Source organism: Phalaenopsis equestris, unplaced genomic scaffold (genome assembly GCF_001263595.1).
Source record: "Phalaenopsis equestris unplaced genomic scaffold, ASM126359v1 Scaffold235604, whole genome shotgun sequence".
NCBI lineage: Eukaryota > Viridiplantae > Streptophyta > Magnoliopsida > Asparagales > Orchidaceae > Phalaenopsis > Phalaenopsis equestris.
The window spans coordinates 450,731-463,177 of record NW_018253466.1 but is presented as its reverse complement, the minus strand read 5'-3'; positions in this window follow the sequence as shown (position 1 = coordinate 463,177).

Below are 12,447 nucleotides of genomic sequence, written 5' to 3'. Positions count from 1 at the left end.
CTCTACAACTCTGTGGACTGTGGACGTAGGCAATTTGCTGAACCACATAAATTTGTGTGTTCCGCTGTGGTGTTACTGTTTTCTGTTGCGAATTTTTTTCGTTCTATTTTTTGCTTCGTTGATCGCGTTGATCGTTCTCCTATTTGATTTATATATATATACCACAACAACTGGTGTGTATAGATCTCGCATCAACAACTGGTATCAGAGCTATGATGGCTGCAAATGAAGTGAAGGTTTCAGGGATCGAGAAATTTGGTGATACAGATTTTGGTTATTGGAGGATGCAGATAGAGGATTATCTTTATGGGAAGAAACTTCATCTTCCGTTATTGGGGAAAAGACCTGAAATGATGGATGAGGCTGAATGAAATTTGTTAGATCGACAAGTTCTGGGGGTTATTCGATTGACTCTATCGAGGTCCGTTGCACACATCGTCGTCAAAGAAAGGACAATTGTAGATCTCATGACAACCTTATCAGGTATGTATAAAAAGTCATCGGCAAATAAAAATGTGCACTTGAAGAAAAAAAATTTCAATTTGAAGATGGCGGAAGGTGTTTTTGTTGCTCAACATCTGAATGATTTCAATATTATCACAAATCAATTGTCATATGTGGAAATTGATTTTGATGATCAGATATGTGCACTGATCTTGTTGGTTTCATTGTCAGAGAGTTGGGAAGTCATGAGGATAGCAATTAGCAGTTCTGTAGGTAAATCTAAACTGAAAGACGATGATATTCGTGATTTGATTTTGGCTGAGGAAGTTCGCAGGAAAGATTGTGGCAAGGTCTCAGGTTCGAGTTTGACACTAAATGTTGATTTTAGAGGGAGATGGCAGGACAGGAACTTAAGTATAGGGAAATCAAAATTAAAGTTTTGTAAATAGGCAATCTGTTGGAATTGTGGCAAGGCTGGCCACATAAAGAAGAACTACAGGAATCCTAAGAAGATGGAGAATGATAGCGCAAATGTGGTATCTGAAGAATCACATGATACACTACTGTTGGCAGTTCATAGTTCTGTTGAAGACTTGATATTGGATTCAGGGCTTTGAATGTGGTAGGTCTTGTTTTTGTTGATAATGAAACTGAAGAGGAAAGTGAGTCCGGGGCACCCATTCCTATTTTTCCACAGACAGACGTTGAAGAACCACATAGTTATGAAGAAATCTTGCAAGATGAAATTTTGAGCAAGTGGGAGCTGACAGAACTTCCACCAGGGAAGAAGGCATTGCACAACAAGTGGGTGTACCTGGTGAAGACTGAGTGTGATGTCAGTAAGAGGTACAAGGCTAGACTTCTTGAAAAAGGCTTTCAGCAGAGGCAGGATGTTGCTCATGCAATGAGAGTTGTAAGAAGAGACAAAAGTGACCCAGGAAATAGCTTGGAGGTGCAAAGCTATGTGGAGTCTGCTGATATGTTGACTGAGAGTGTTACTCTTGAAAAACTTAAGTTGTGCACAGCTTTAGTTGGTCTTCTGGAGTGAAGACAGAGGCTTTGAGTTGCAGAGGTGGAGGATTTAAGTTGGAGGATTCATGGTGGAGGAAATCAGTTTGAGGAAGGAGATGTTGTAGTTTGTGTACCGGTCTCCAAGTGGGAGATTTGTTAGAAGTGGAACCCGGTCCGATCCCCGTTTCCGCTCACCCAATCGCGAAACATCGCGATCTTCCGCTCTGTGCTCCCGCTTCGATCGCTAAACAGTGGCGACCGTTCCCGTCTGGCGTCGATTCGCGAACCGTGGGCGCCAAGTGCTCCCGCCTTTTTATGTTGTGAAGTGTAGCATCATTTTCGCTCCCTCCTGTTAGTGACAAATGGGTTCAGACGGCTCTCCTTCAGTTTTAGAAGTCACGGTGTTCTTCTTTGATTTCCTCGGGATAGAGGAAGGTTTCCTCGGGGCAGAGGAAGAGAAGTGTAAGCGGTAGCTCCTTGCGGCAGAAGGAATAAGAAGGAAGAAGAACAAGAAGAAGATTGTTCTCTCTTGGCTTATTCTTAGTAGTTTTTGGCTGAAGAGAAATTGAGTTTATTTCTCTTATAAGTTTATCTTCTTCGATGTATCTCAGTGTAGAGTTTCTTTGGTGTATCTCGGTGTACAGAGAGAAGAACAGAGGGAGAAGAAGAGAGAACAACGAAGAGTGAGATTCCTCTTGTAAGTCGAGGTGATCGACTGGCGTAAATTTCTCAAGTAGTAAAATCCTCTGCAACTCCGTGAACGTAGACAATTTTTTGAACCACGTAAATCTGTGTGTTCCTCTCTGGTGTTACTGTTTTCTAGTGTGAATTTTTTTCATTCTATTTTTCGCTTCGTCGATTGTCCTCTTGTTTGATTTATATATATATATATATATACCATAACAACTGGTGTGTATAGATCTCGCATCAACAATCAGTTATTTAATTGAGGGTTAACCGACAACTAATCATCGGTAAGCCATCAACCGATAAAAGTCATTGGAAATGATCTCGTTCCTTACATTACCGTTGAGCCAACCACACCTTTTTGATAGTTAAAAAACCGTCGGTTTTTTATAACTATCGAAGACTTTTATTCGAAAATAGTTTGAATTATATTTCTTTAATTAGTGTTAGATTGTTATGAATGCATACAAGTACGTGTGGTAATTGAACACAAATTTTTAACAAGAAACATCAATGAACAGTGTGCTCCAAACATGAACTTAACGTCCTTAACACGAATCCTTAAATTTCAAATGCTGTCTGGGAAAAGTTCAGACAAAAGGCATGATAATTAATTTTTTTGTCCATATAATAATAACAATAACAAGTCACATACAAATACTGTGCAAGATATGACTCCAGAGATTAATTATTATCAAACAAGAACGACAAAACATTTAGTTGCATAAAACTCTTTAATTAATCAATGCATTCAGACTAATTAACATTTAACTTCCTCCAACATTGCATGGAATAACAAAACCACAGAAATAATCAAATCCAATCGCATGTAACATGTGCCAATCCTGTATATATATATATATATATATATAATGCTCCGCAGCGTAGAAACCACAGTACTGTTAATTTGTTTGTACAGCTAATGACAACATTAAGATCGACACCAAGAAGCAAATGGAGACAAACTCTGAAGCTAATTGATTATGATTAGTACTTAATATAAACTAATGAAATAATATAAGTACTCTATGATTGGATTTCTAAAGAATACATTGGTCTGTGTCTCCAAAAATTACTGATCTGATTGTTTGATTAAAATAAACCTTGTACTGGCACTCATGCATGACACATGTGTTGTTCATAACGTAAGTGTCCCTCCAGGCAGTAGGAGACATAAATAATTGTGGGGCTCTAAGATTGTCTTTGAGTAAACAAACAAGCATCTTTCAATGAGTTGTAGGTATCTTTCTCCCTTTAAGTTTTCAACTTCTTCATAGGCATTGGCTCCACTTGATGTTGCTTTTGGCTGGCATTCCTCAAGACAAGCCACTGTCCTCACACAACTAATGGGGCCCTTACTTGAATCTCAAATTATGAATATCTCATAACACTTAGTTAGAGCTTGTAAAAGAAAACATGGGGAGAAGAAGATTCTAAAAATATTGAGATGAAACATTTTAAAAAAAAATTCTCCTCTTTTTTGTTATTTATTTATAGGTTTGGATTGACTGCATTGGGAGACTGTTAAATAGATGACTATAAAAGAAGTTAAAATGCATTGAGACAATAAATATTGATGCCAGTTTGTATGATGCACTGTATACGATAATGCTTTTAGGCCACTAAATAAGCTGATGAAATCACTTGGTCTTGTTGAGTTTGTTTGTTGTATGGATTTGTTGAAATGGATGATGTAATTAATTTTTTGACAAACAAGTGGAACCGATATATTCTGTTAAACTAAATAAGTTGGATCTAGTTGAACGCTTATGAAGAATTGTAGTCGCTAAATTGTTTGGGTTTGAATGTGATTCCTGAGAATATATTTAGAATATTCTGATCAAATCTCATGCTAGCTTGGGGTGATTCCATACTTCAAGTTTGAACATTGAGTGTGTGTATATATATATATATATATATATATATATGTATTTATGAATTATATGATTTGGCCATCCTAGTCATTAAAGCAACTACTTTTGAGTCTTCATGTGAGCCATTGATGAAGAGATTCGGAAACTCATGGGGTGGGTCAGCCTCACATGCTGTGTATGGTTTTAATGTTGAGTCAAGAGTGGATGGAATTGGGAAAGTTGTGATTTAATTAATAGGAGTGTACTACTGTGGGAAAATATCCTTAAGTTCTTTTTAATGATAATGGCCTGTATATTTTTTATGTTCTTCCATATATAATATAAGTTCGTTTTATTAAAATACGTAATCATTTAATATTATTTGAATGATTTTTAAACCAATATTCGAATCAACTAATTTAATTAATTAACAAATCTAGAATGTTACATTCAATAATAATAAAAAAAAGAGATAATTACATGCATAGCACCTGAAACATTGTTATTTATCAAATCTAGCATCCAAGTGATATTTTTGAACTACCAAACTGATGCCACAATCAAATCATTGTGACTTGAATTTTGATATTTGAGTGAGAATTTGAAAATGGATGAAAGAGAATGCTAGATTTGTAAATAGCAATGTTTTAGGTGTTATGTATGTAATTAAGAAATTGCAATAGCTCCGGTTTCAAGTGAGGAAGAAAGAGAGATTTAATGTATACCTTACTAGGGGTGTAAATTAGTTGAACACGAGCGAGCCCAGGCTCAGCTCGTTTATATTTCGTGCTCAAAAAGTGCGTTCACATTCGGCTCGTTTGCTTAGCGAGTCGTTCACACACAAAAAGTCGTTTTGATAACCCTAATCACGTAGCCATAAGATGCCATAAGATGTTAAGGATTAGATTGGGACAAGATATAAAACATCATTTAAATCTAATTTAATAGTTTTTATTCAATTTTCTTCATTAATACTTTTAATTGATTATAAATCTTTGTAGCCTTGCAGTTAATTAATTTTTTTTTTAAAATACTACTCATCAAAGATATATATATATAATTGATTAGTAGAATTTCAAGTCAAAATGAGCCGAAAATATACAACCATGTTCATGTCCGGCTCTTTAACTCAGCGAACGAGCCGAACACAAGTTTCTTAAAGAGCCGAACATGATATGCTCACGAACAACGAGCCGTTTTGACAGCCCTATACGTTACATGAGCCTTACTGTGAATGACACATGACACAAATTCAAAACCTAATTAATTTCATCTTCATATACAGTAATTTAATCATTTCATTACCTAATTTTTTTATCTGTTCATACAATATTAAAAAGATCCCTGTACTAAATTAAAACAAGCAGCAGCATAAACTCCAAAAATTTAATTTTGACCAGGTCAACAAAGAAAAGTGCTGAATTTTGTCTTCAAGCAGAAGAAATGAAAACAGATTATTTACATATATACCCTTTCTGAGGGGAAGATTCAGAATGATGAAAGTATGAGCATCCCACCATCCAGACAGCCAAAATGTGACTTTAAATACTCCATTAGATCATCAAAATCAGCATTACGTGTTAATAATTCTGACAGCCATGCAGAAGTGTTTGGAAGACGAGAGACAGGTATTTATATTGTATTACAAGTTTCAACTCCTAATGAGTATTTTAAGCGATTCCACATTTAATTCTGAGCTAACAATATCTTTTTAAAAAAGATGAAATTTAATGATTAGATTTTGTTATGCGATATGATTCGTTAATTAATTATAATGTCAATTTTATATACATTTGCTTCTTTTTCTCAATTTTTTTAAGTTGATGTTGTTATTTTAATAATATATGCATGTATGTCATAGAAAGGTTTTAACGACGATTGATGACATATAAAAGAGATCTATGAGATGTAGGGTGTCTTTGGGATAGCTTTATGTTCTATTTGGGGAACTGATTTCTTTGTTATTTTTTAGAAATTTTTGTGGTAGAAAGTTGTTTTTTCAACTCGAGCTATTAAAATGTGGTTGATACTAGAAAACTGGAGGCCGACTTTATGAAAATGGAATAAATTTATAATAGCCACCACAATTTCTTCTGTAGTTGCTTCGCAATTGCTTCTTCAAACAGCTGCAGCAGCTCTAAATAGACTCGCAGTCTAAGGTCAAGGTGATTTGAGCAACAAATTATCAAGGAGGCATATGACTATGATGAAGAGGCTCACAATAGATGTTAATGGGGCACATTGATCACAAAGGTCACAGAGAGATGTTCTAGTGACAAAACAATTTATTTGAAATTTATTTAATTTGAGCAAATTTTGATTATGAGTGTGCTGCACCAAATCAACACGTTAAGCAACATGATAACGTCAGAGACGAACTCATCAATACACATTAACAAAAACGTACACAAAAAAGTATTTAGAAGAAAGAAAAAGTTTTTATTTTATTCATTTATAGTACAAAATGAGATGTAGGTGACTCAACACGACCTCTCAAGGGAAAACAAATAATCACAAATGGAACACAAGATCCACTATAACCACACTTGGAATTTTGTCGCCTTGAATAAGACTCTTAAGCACAAATACACTGCTGACAACAAACAGATCAACACAAGTCAATCAAGTTATGAAACCCTTCTAATAGAATGAAGCTGGATTCTTTAACATTGATGTGCCTTTTGGTGTAACAGATGAAATTTCAACAGAAACTTAAATGTTAGGCATGCTTGTATGGACACACTCTTGGGATGGTTGACCTCTTAAAAAGTTACATCAATGGGTCAAAACTATAATGCCATTAGACTAAAGTAAACAATATTTTTATGGATGAGTGTTTGGGTTGTTACAAATGGTATTGGAGCATTACACTAGTCTGAATATGAGAACTAAAATTCAAACAATTTAAAATTCCATGACATCAGAGTAACCTCTTAAACCCTATATGAGATAAAGTGTTACATTATGGAAGCCACCTCTTGAATATATAGAGGCTGCCACTTGATTCCTATAAATATAGTGGATGATTACGGGTTTTAGAAGATTAATGAGTGCATCAATTACTTAAAAATCGGAATATATGAAACTCCTCAAGTAGATTTAAGCTGAGCTCCTAAACATTGAGGCGCCTTCTGATATAAACATTGAAATTTCATGAGAAAATTTAAAGTTAAGCATGCTCATGTGGGGGCACTCCTAAGATAGGTGAACTCATGGGAAATTATACTAATGAGACCAAATTGTGAGTTTGTTAGGCAATAGCGAACAATATCTCGATGGATGAGAGTGTAGGCTATTATCCTTTGAATTATCATCATCAGTGACGGGAGCAAATTGATTTTGGGTCAAGCAGAAGTCACAGATTCAACAGCGAACTCCTTCATATTAGGGACCAGTTTGGTGAGTTTGCCCCTATTCAACTGCAAAGCATAGACCCTAATCATCAAGACCTCCATACTCTACTCCAAAGAAAGCCTCCATGCGGCAAGAAAAGGGGCGAGTGAAGGATTCGAAGCCTCTAAATTTAACTTAAACATACTCTAATTTAAAATTAAAATTAATCTTAATAATTTAACCTTAAATTTAACTAAATAAATATAAACCTAGCCGAATTAAATAATTAAGTAAATGAATAACAGCCTCCCATGTTTAACATCTGAATTTCATATGTGCATACATGGCCATTCAATTCTTACGTATTTACATATTTAACACCTCAACTTCTTATTTATATAAATAACGCTTGTTCCAATGTATTTACACATTTAAAACCTAAACCTCAATTTCTACATGAATACCCTGCGATTCTTATATGCTTACACATTAAGCACCTGATAAATTTTCACATATATGCCATGCAATTCCTACGTTTTTACTGTTGGAGACCTAAACTTAAAATTACATACATACCATGCAATTCCTATGTTATTCAATTCTTATCCTTTTAAATATTTAACACCTGAACTTCACATTTACATGCATGTCCATTCAATTCTTATGTATTTACATGTGTAACATGTTGATGTGTGTAAGAAGGTCTGTGGCAGTAGAGTAATGAATTGTCATCTTAACATTGTAAAAGACTCCAACACACATCTTAGATAATAAAAGAGAAGTAAGCAGAAAAAGACACCTCAAATTTTTATGCGGAAAACCCTGGAAATGGGAAAAAACACAGGACCTAGCACAGTTGAAATGATCTGCTATGAACGGTGAGTACACGTATCACTTTTCTCTTGAATTAGGAAATATTGTGCTACAAAGATGGTCATTGTAATGTACAATTGTGGTTCATCAATAATAGTCATAGTCTGGTTGTAATGAATCTAGTTCTTAGTGATATTATATTGTAAGAGTCGTAGTCGAGTGTTATGGAGGCAGTAGTCCGCCGTAAATATAGTAAATGGTGATTGTAGTGTGCTTATTGTATAGGTTGTAGTTGAAAGTTATGATAGTAGTTGATTGTGTGGGTCATAGATGGTTGGCCACATAAGACGTAGTAGAAAGCTGCAGGAAATGTGAGCCACGTAGGTCATACTTGGTCACATAGGTCGTAGTGGGGAGTTGCGATAATGTTTGTAGGCCATAAAGATCGATATTGCGGTTGTGTGACCTGTGGGCCACATACTCCATTGTTCATCATATAAGTTGTAGTAGAGAGCTGTGATGTTGTCTGTAGGCTACAAAGGCAGGAGTTGGGAGCTACACAAGTTGTAAGCCACGTAGATTTTAGTTGGTCACATAAGTCGCAGTGATTAGTTGTGATGATGTCTATAGGCCGCAGAGGTCGGATTCGGGGCTGCATGAGCTATAGATCACGTAGTTCGTAGTTGGTCATGTATGTCATAATAGTGCTCTGTGCAGACGTCCGTAGGTCGTGGGGGCCAGAGTCAAGAGTTGCATGAACTATAAACCACATATGTCGTAGTTGGTCATGTTGGTCATAATGGTGGGTTGTGATGACGTTTGTAAGCCACAAGGGCCGGAGTTAAGAGTCGCACGAGCGATAAGCCGTGTAGGTTATATTTATCACAGGTCATAGTGGTTAGTCGTTTGAAATCCGTAAGCCACTTAGTTTGGAGTTAAGAGTACCACTTAGGTCATAGTTGGCCACGTGGGTCGTAATAGTGAGCTATGATGACATTTGTAGTCCGTGGGAGTCAGAATCATAAGTTGTACGAGAGGGAGTTTTTTGAGTTTGGAGAAAGTCACCATCTTCATGGTGCCTTATTACACCATCTTCAGAGAGCATCATTACATTATATTGAGGATATACATAATATCGTTACATAAGGAATAGGGGTTTTTACATAGGGAGGTTCTCAAACATGATAATTTCATACTTTACATGTAGAGGCCTCAGAACTTATAAATTACGAAGGAAGGTCTCTGATACACCTAAAAATGTACTATTTTTCATGTTTTATTTTATAATGATATTGCACTTTAAAGATATTTTTTCTTTTTTCTTGTTAATGATATTGCACTTTAAAGATATTTTTTCTTGTGTTTTTGGTTTTAGGTACATCAAATTAAAGAATTTAGAGCGATCAGAGCAAAAGGAACAAAAAATGGATAAAAACAGAGCAAACCGAAGCAAATCTGATCAAATCGGGGCACACCGGAGCCATGGGGACTAAAGCTGGGCACTTAAGTTCTTGTGGCCGGCGTTTAAACGTCCAAATATGGCGCTTAGGCACCACCCAAATAGAGAGGAGGGCGCTTAAGCACCCAAATATGGCGTTTAGGCGCCAGAGACGGTTTTCAACATATTTTCTAGAATATACGTCGGATTTGGACAATTTTTGAAGCGGTGCTTCGTGCATCTCTTCGGTAATTCATTGTAAGTGAGAAAAGTTACTTTCTAGAAGAATTTGGGGTGGTTATATGGAGTTATGAAGAGTCACTTGAAGCACCATTTGGAAGATTCATTGAATCTAGACAGTTTTGAAGAGACACTTAAGAAGCTCTTGAGAAATTATAAATAAGGCTAGGAAATATTTTTAAAAACTCTCTTAAAAACTCTTAAACTCTTGAAGTAATTAGAAGAGGAGAAGAAGACTTAGAGAAGAAGAAGAAGGCTTGAGAAGGCTTGGGCAGTGGGGCGACATGGTGAGAGAGAAAGAGAGAGTGTGAGAATTTCTTCTTTTCTTTTCACTTTGTTCTTGGAGAGGATTGTAAGGAGATTGCTTTTGCTATATAAGAAGAGTTTGATTTCCATTAGAGATAAGTTTTTTCATTATATTTTGATTTGAATTTAGTAATTTGTTTGTATGTTTTCAAAGTCTTGTTCAATAAAAATTTTTTGTTGTTTCTCCATGTGTAGTGAGTAGTTTTCCTTACTCTCCCCTCTTGTAATGAATTAGTATGTATGTGCATGATATAGAATTGTGTAGAGTGAAAATATATTATGATGATTTTACTTTGTTCTTCATTTACATGTAAACTTGATCAATTTGCCTGTTAAAATATGTTGTAAGAACATGTAAGATCCGGGATGGTGTTGTCTCAATCAACTGTGGTAAAATCACATGAGATTATATGGATGAGAATGTAGTCCATATGTTTGAGTGTAAATAAATATGAAAATAATCTTTAATGGGTGTAGAATTAGAGGACTTTAGAGTGACAGGCTAAAGCCCCCTAATTTGGTCTATTATTTTAGGTTTTGATGCGAGATGTTAGCCTACAGGTGGAGGGATAAGAGGGAACTTTAGAGTGAGAGGTAGTATCTTCTCTGCATAGCCCGTCTTCAGAACTATTCAAACTTTAGATTAACCAATGTTCTTTATAGCATCTTTAGTAATGGTAAAGAATATAATTGCTCTTATTTTTCACAATCTCTCCCGCAACTTGTTTTACTTTTACACATGTCACTAATTTCATTGTATGAGGAAGAGTACTTTGAATATATTAAACCCCACTTTCTGATTTTCACGAAGTATTTTAGTTTAGGAGTAGAAGTATTATTATAGTGATAAATGTAGGATATAATCAAAACCAAACATTTATCGACCTTCCAAGCTAGGGCGTGTTATTCTAGACTAGAACTTATCTTGAAAGTTGTCGTGATTAACCTCGATCTCCGTGGGTTTGATATTTTGGGCTTAATCAGAAAGATCTATACTACTTGATAACGATACGTATACTTGCGTAGAATACCTACTATGTAAAAATATAATTAAAATCTTACTTTTTGCTTAGGATCAAGTTTGAAGTTTGAGATCAAGTTTTTGGTGTCATTGTCGGGGATTAAAATCTTCAAGTAGTGGTGTCAACTTCATAAATCCTTACATATAACAAAATATCGGGATCAGTCTCCTAAATAGAACCACAATCTTCCACCGTGCACTCATCTCTGACGGCCACATTCTAAGAAAGTATGCTGAGAACATGCTTTGGGATTCTGTTACAAACGTCTCCAACAAAGGCAAAGATGGTAGCCCTGCCACCCTCTGCGTTGGAATTGTCTCAGACCGGTACAAATCCACCGTGCTCCACAGCCTCAAAGATCAACATCACTAGATGGTAACCCTATCCTATCAACTTCAGAGCTTCCGCGACCTCATCAAAGACTTCACCCGCAACCTGTTCCCCTTTGACAATGTCACCTCCAAATGTTTCAAAGTAGCAATCTTTTTCACCAAAAATTCCTCCACAAGAATCATATTCCACAAATACCAAATGCAGGAGTTCTGCCACACCATTCTCCTTTGATGTTCAAACGATAGCGATTGCAGCTTCATGGTCAAAGACATCTTCTTTTCCATCGCCACGTTTCACATAACTGTACAAGATGACTCCTTCAAGCTCCTCTGCCTCGATAACTCAGAGCCACCCAACTGGCCAATGTAATCCTCAAATGAAATTATGGAATGAATTCCAAGTCGTCAACTTGCTCATCAAGCTCATCAAAACGAATCGTACTTGATGTTAACAGGGCGAAGAGGGTGAAGGGGAGGAGAGGGTTTGAGTTCAGGGGGTGCTGGTGTAGAAAATGGGAGTGTTTAAGAGGTGAGAGTGTCTAAGGCATGGGAAATGGGTGGAGGTGAAGATGGAGAAGATAAGACAGGGAATGTTTCGCTGTGCATTGACGATGACAGAGAGAAAGGGAGAGAGATCGTCCCTTGTAATTTATATGTTTTGAGTCCTTTACCTTTAAATTATAATGTTTGGGACCTCCACATGTATAAAACCCTACAAAAATCATTATTTTAGTTTTTAAAAAATGACACATTTTTATATTTAATATTTTGTTTGTATATTAAAATTTAGATATAAATTGTATAAATACATAAGAATCAAGTGACAAGCGTTTAGTGTGCAATTTCATATATCAATAATATTTTAGCTCTTAAGACTCATTAAATAGAAAATTATATTCATGTTTCTTCAAAAACTCTGCTCGGTTGTCTCTGGCCCTTGGCATAAATATGCAATTATTCTCAGCAGT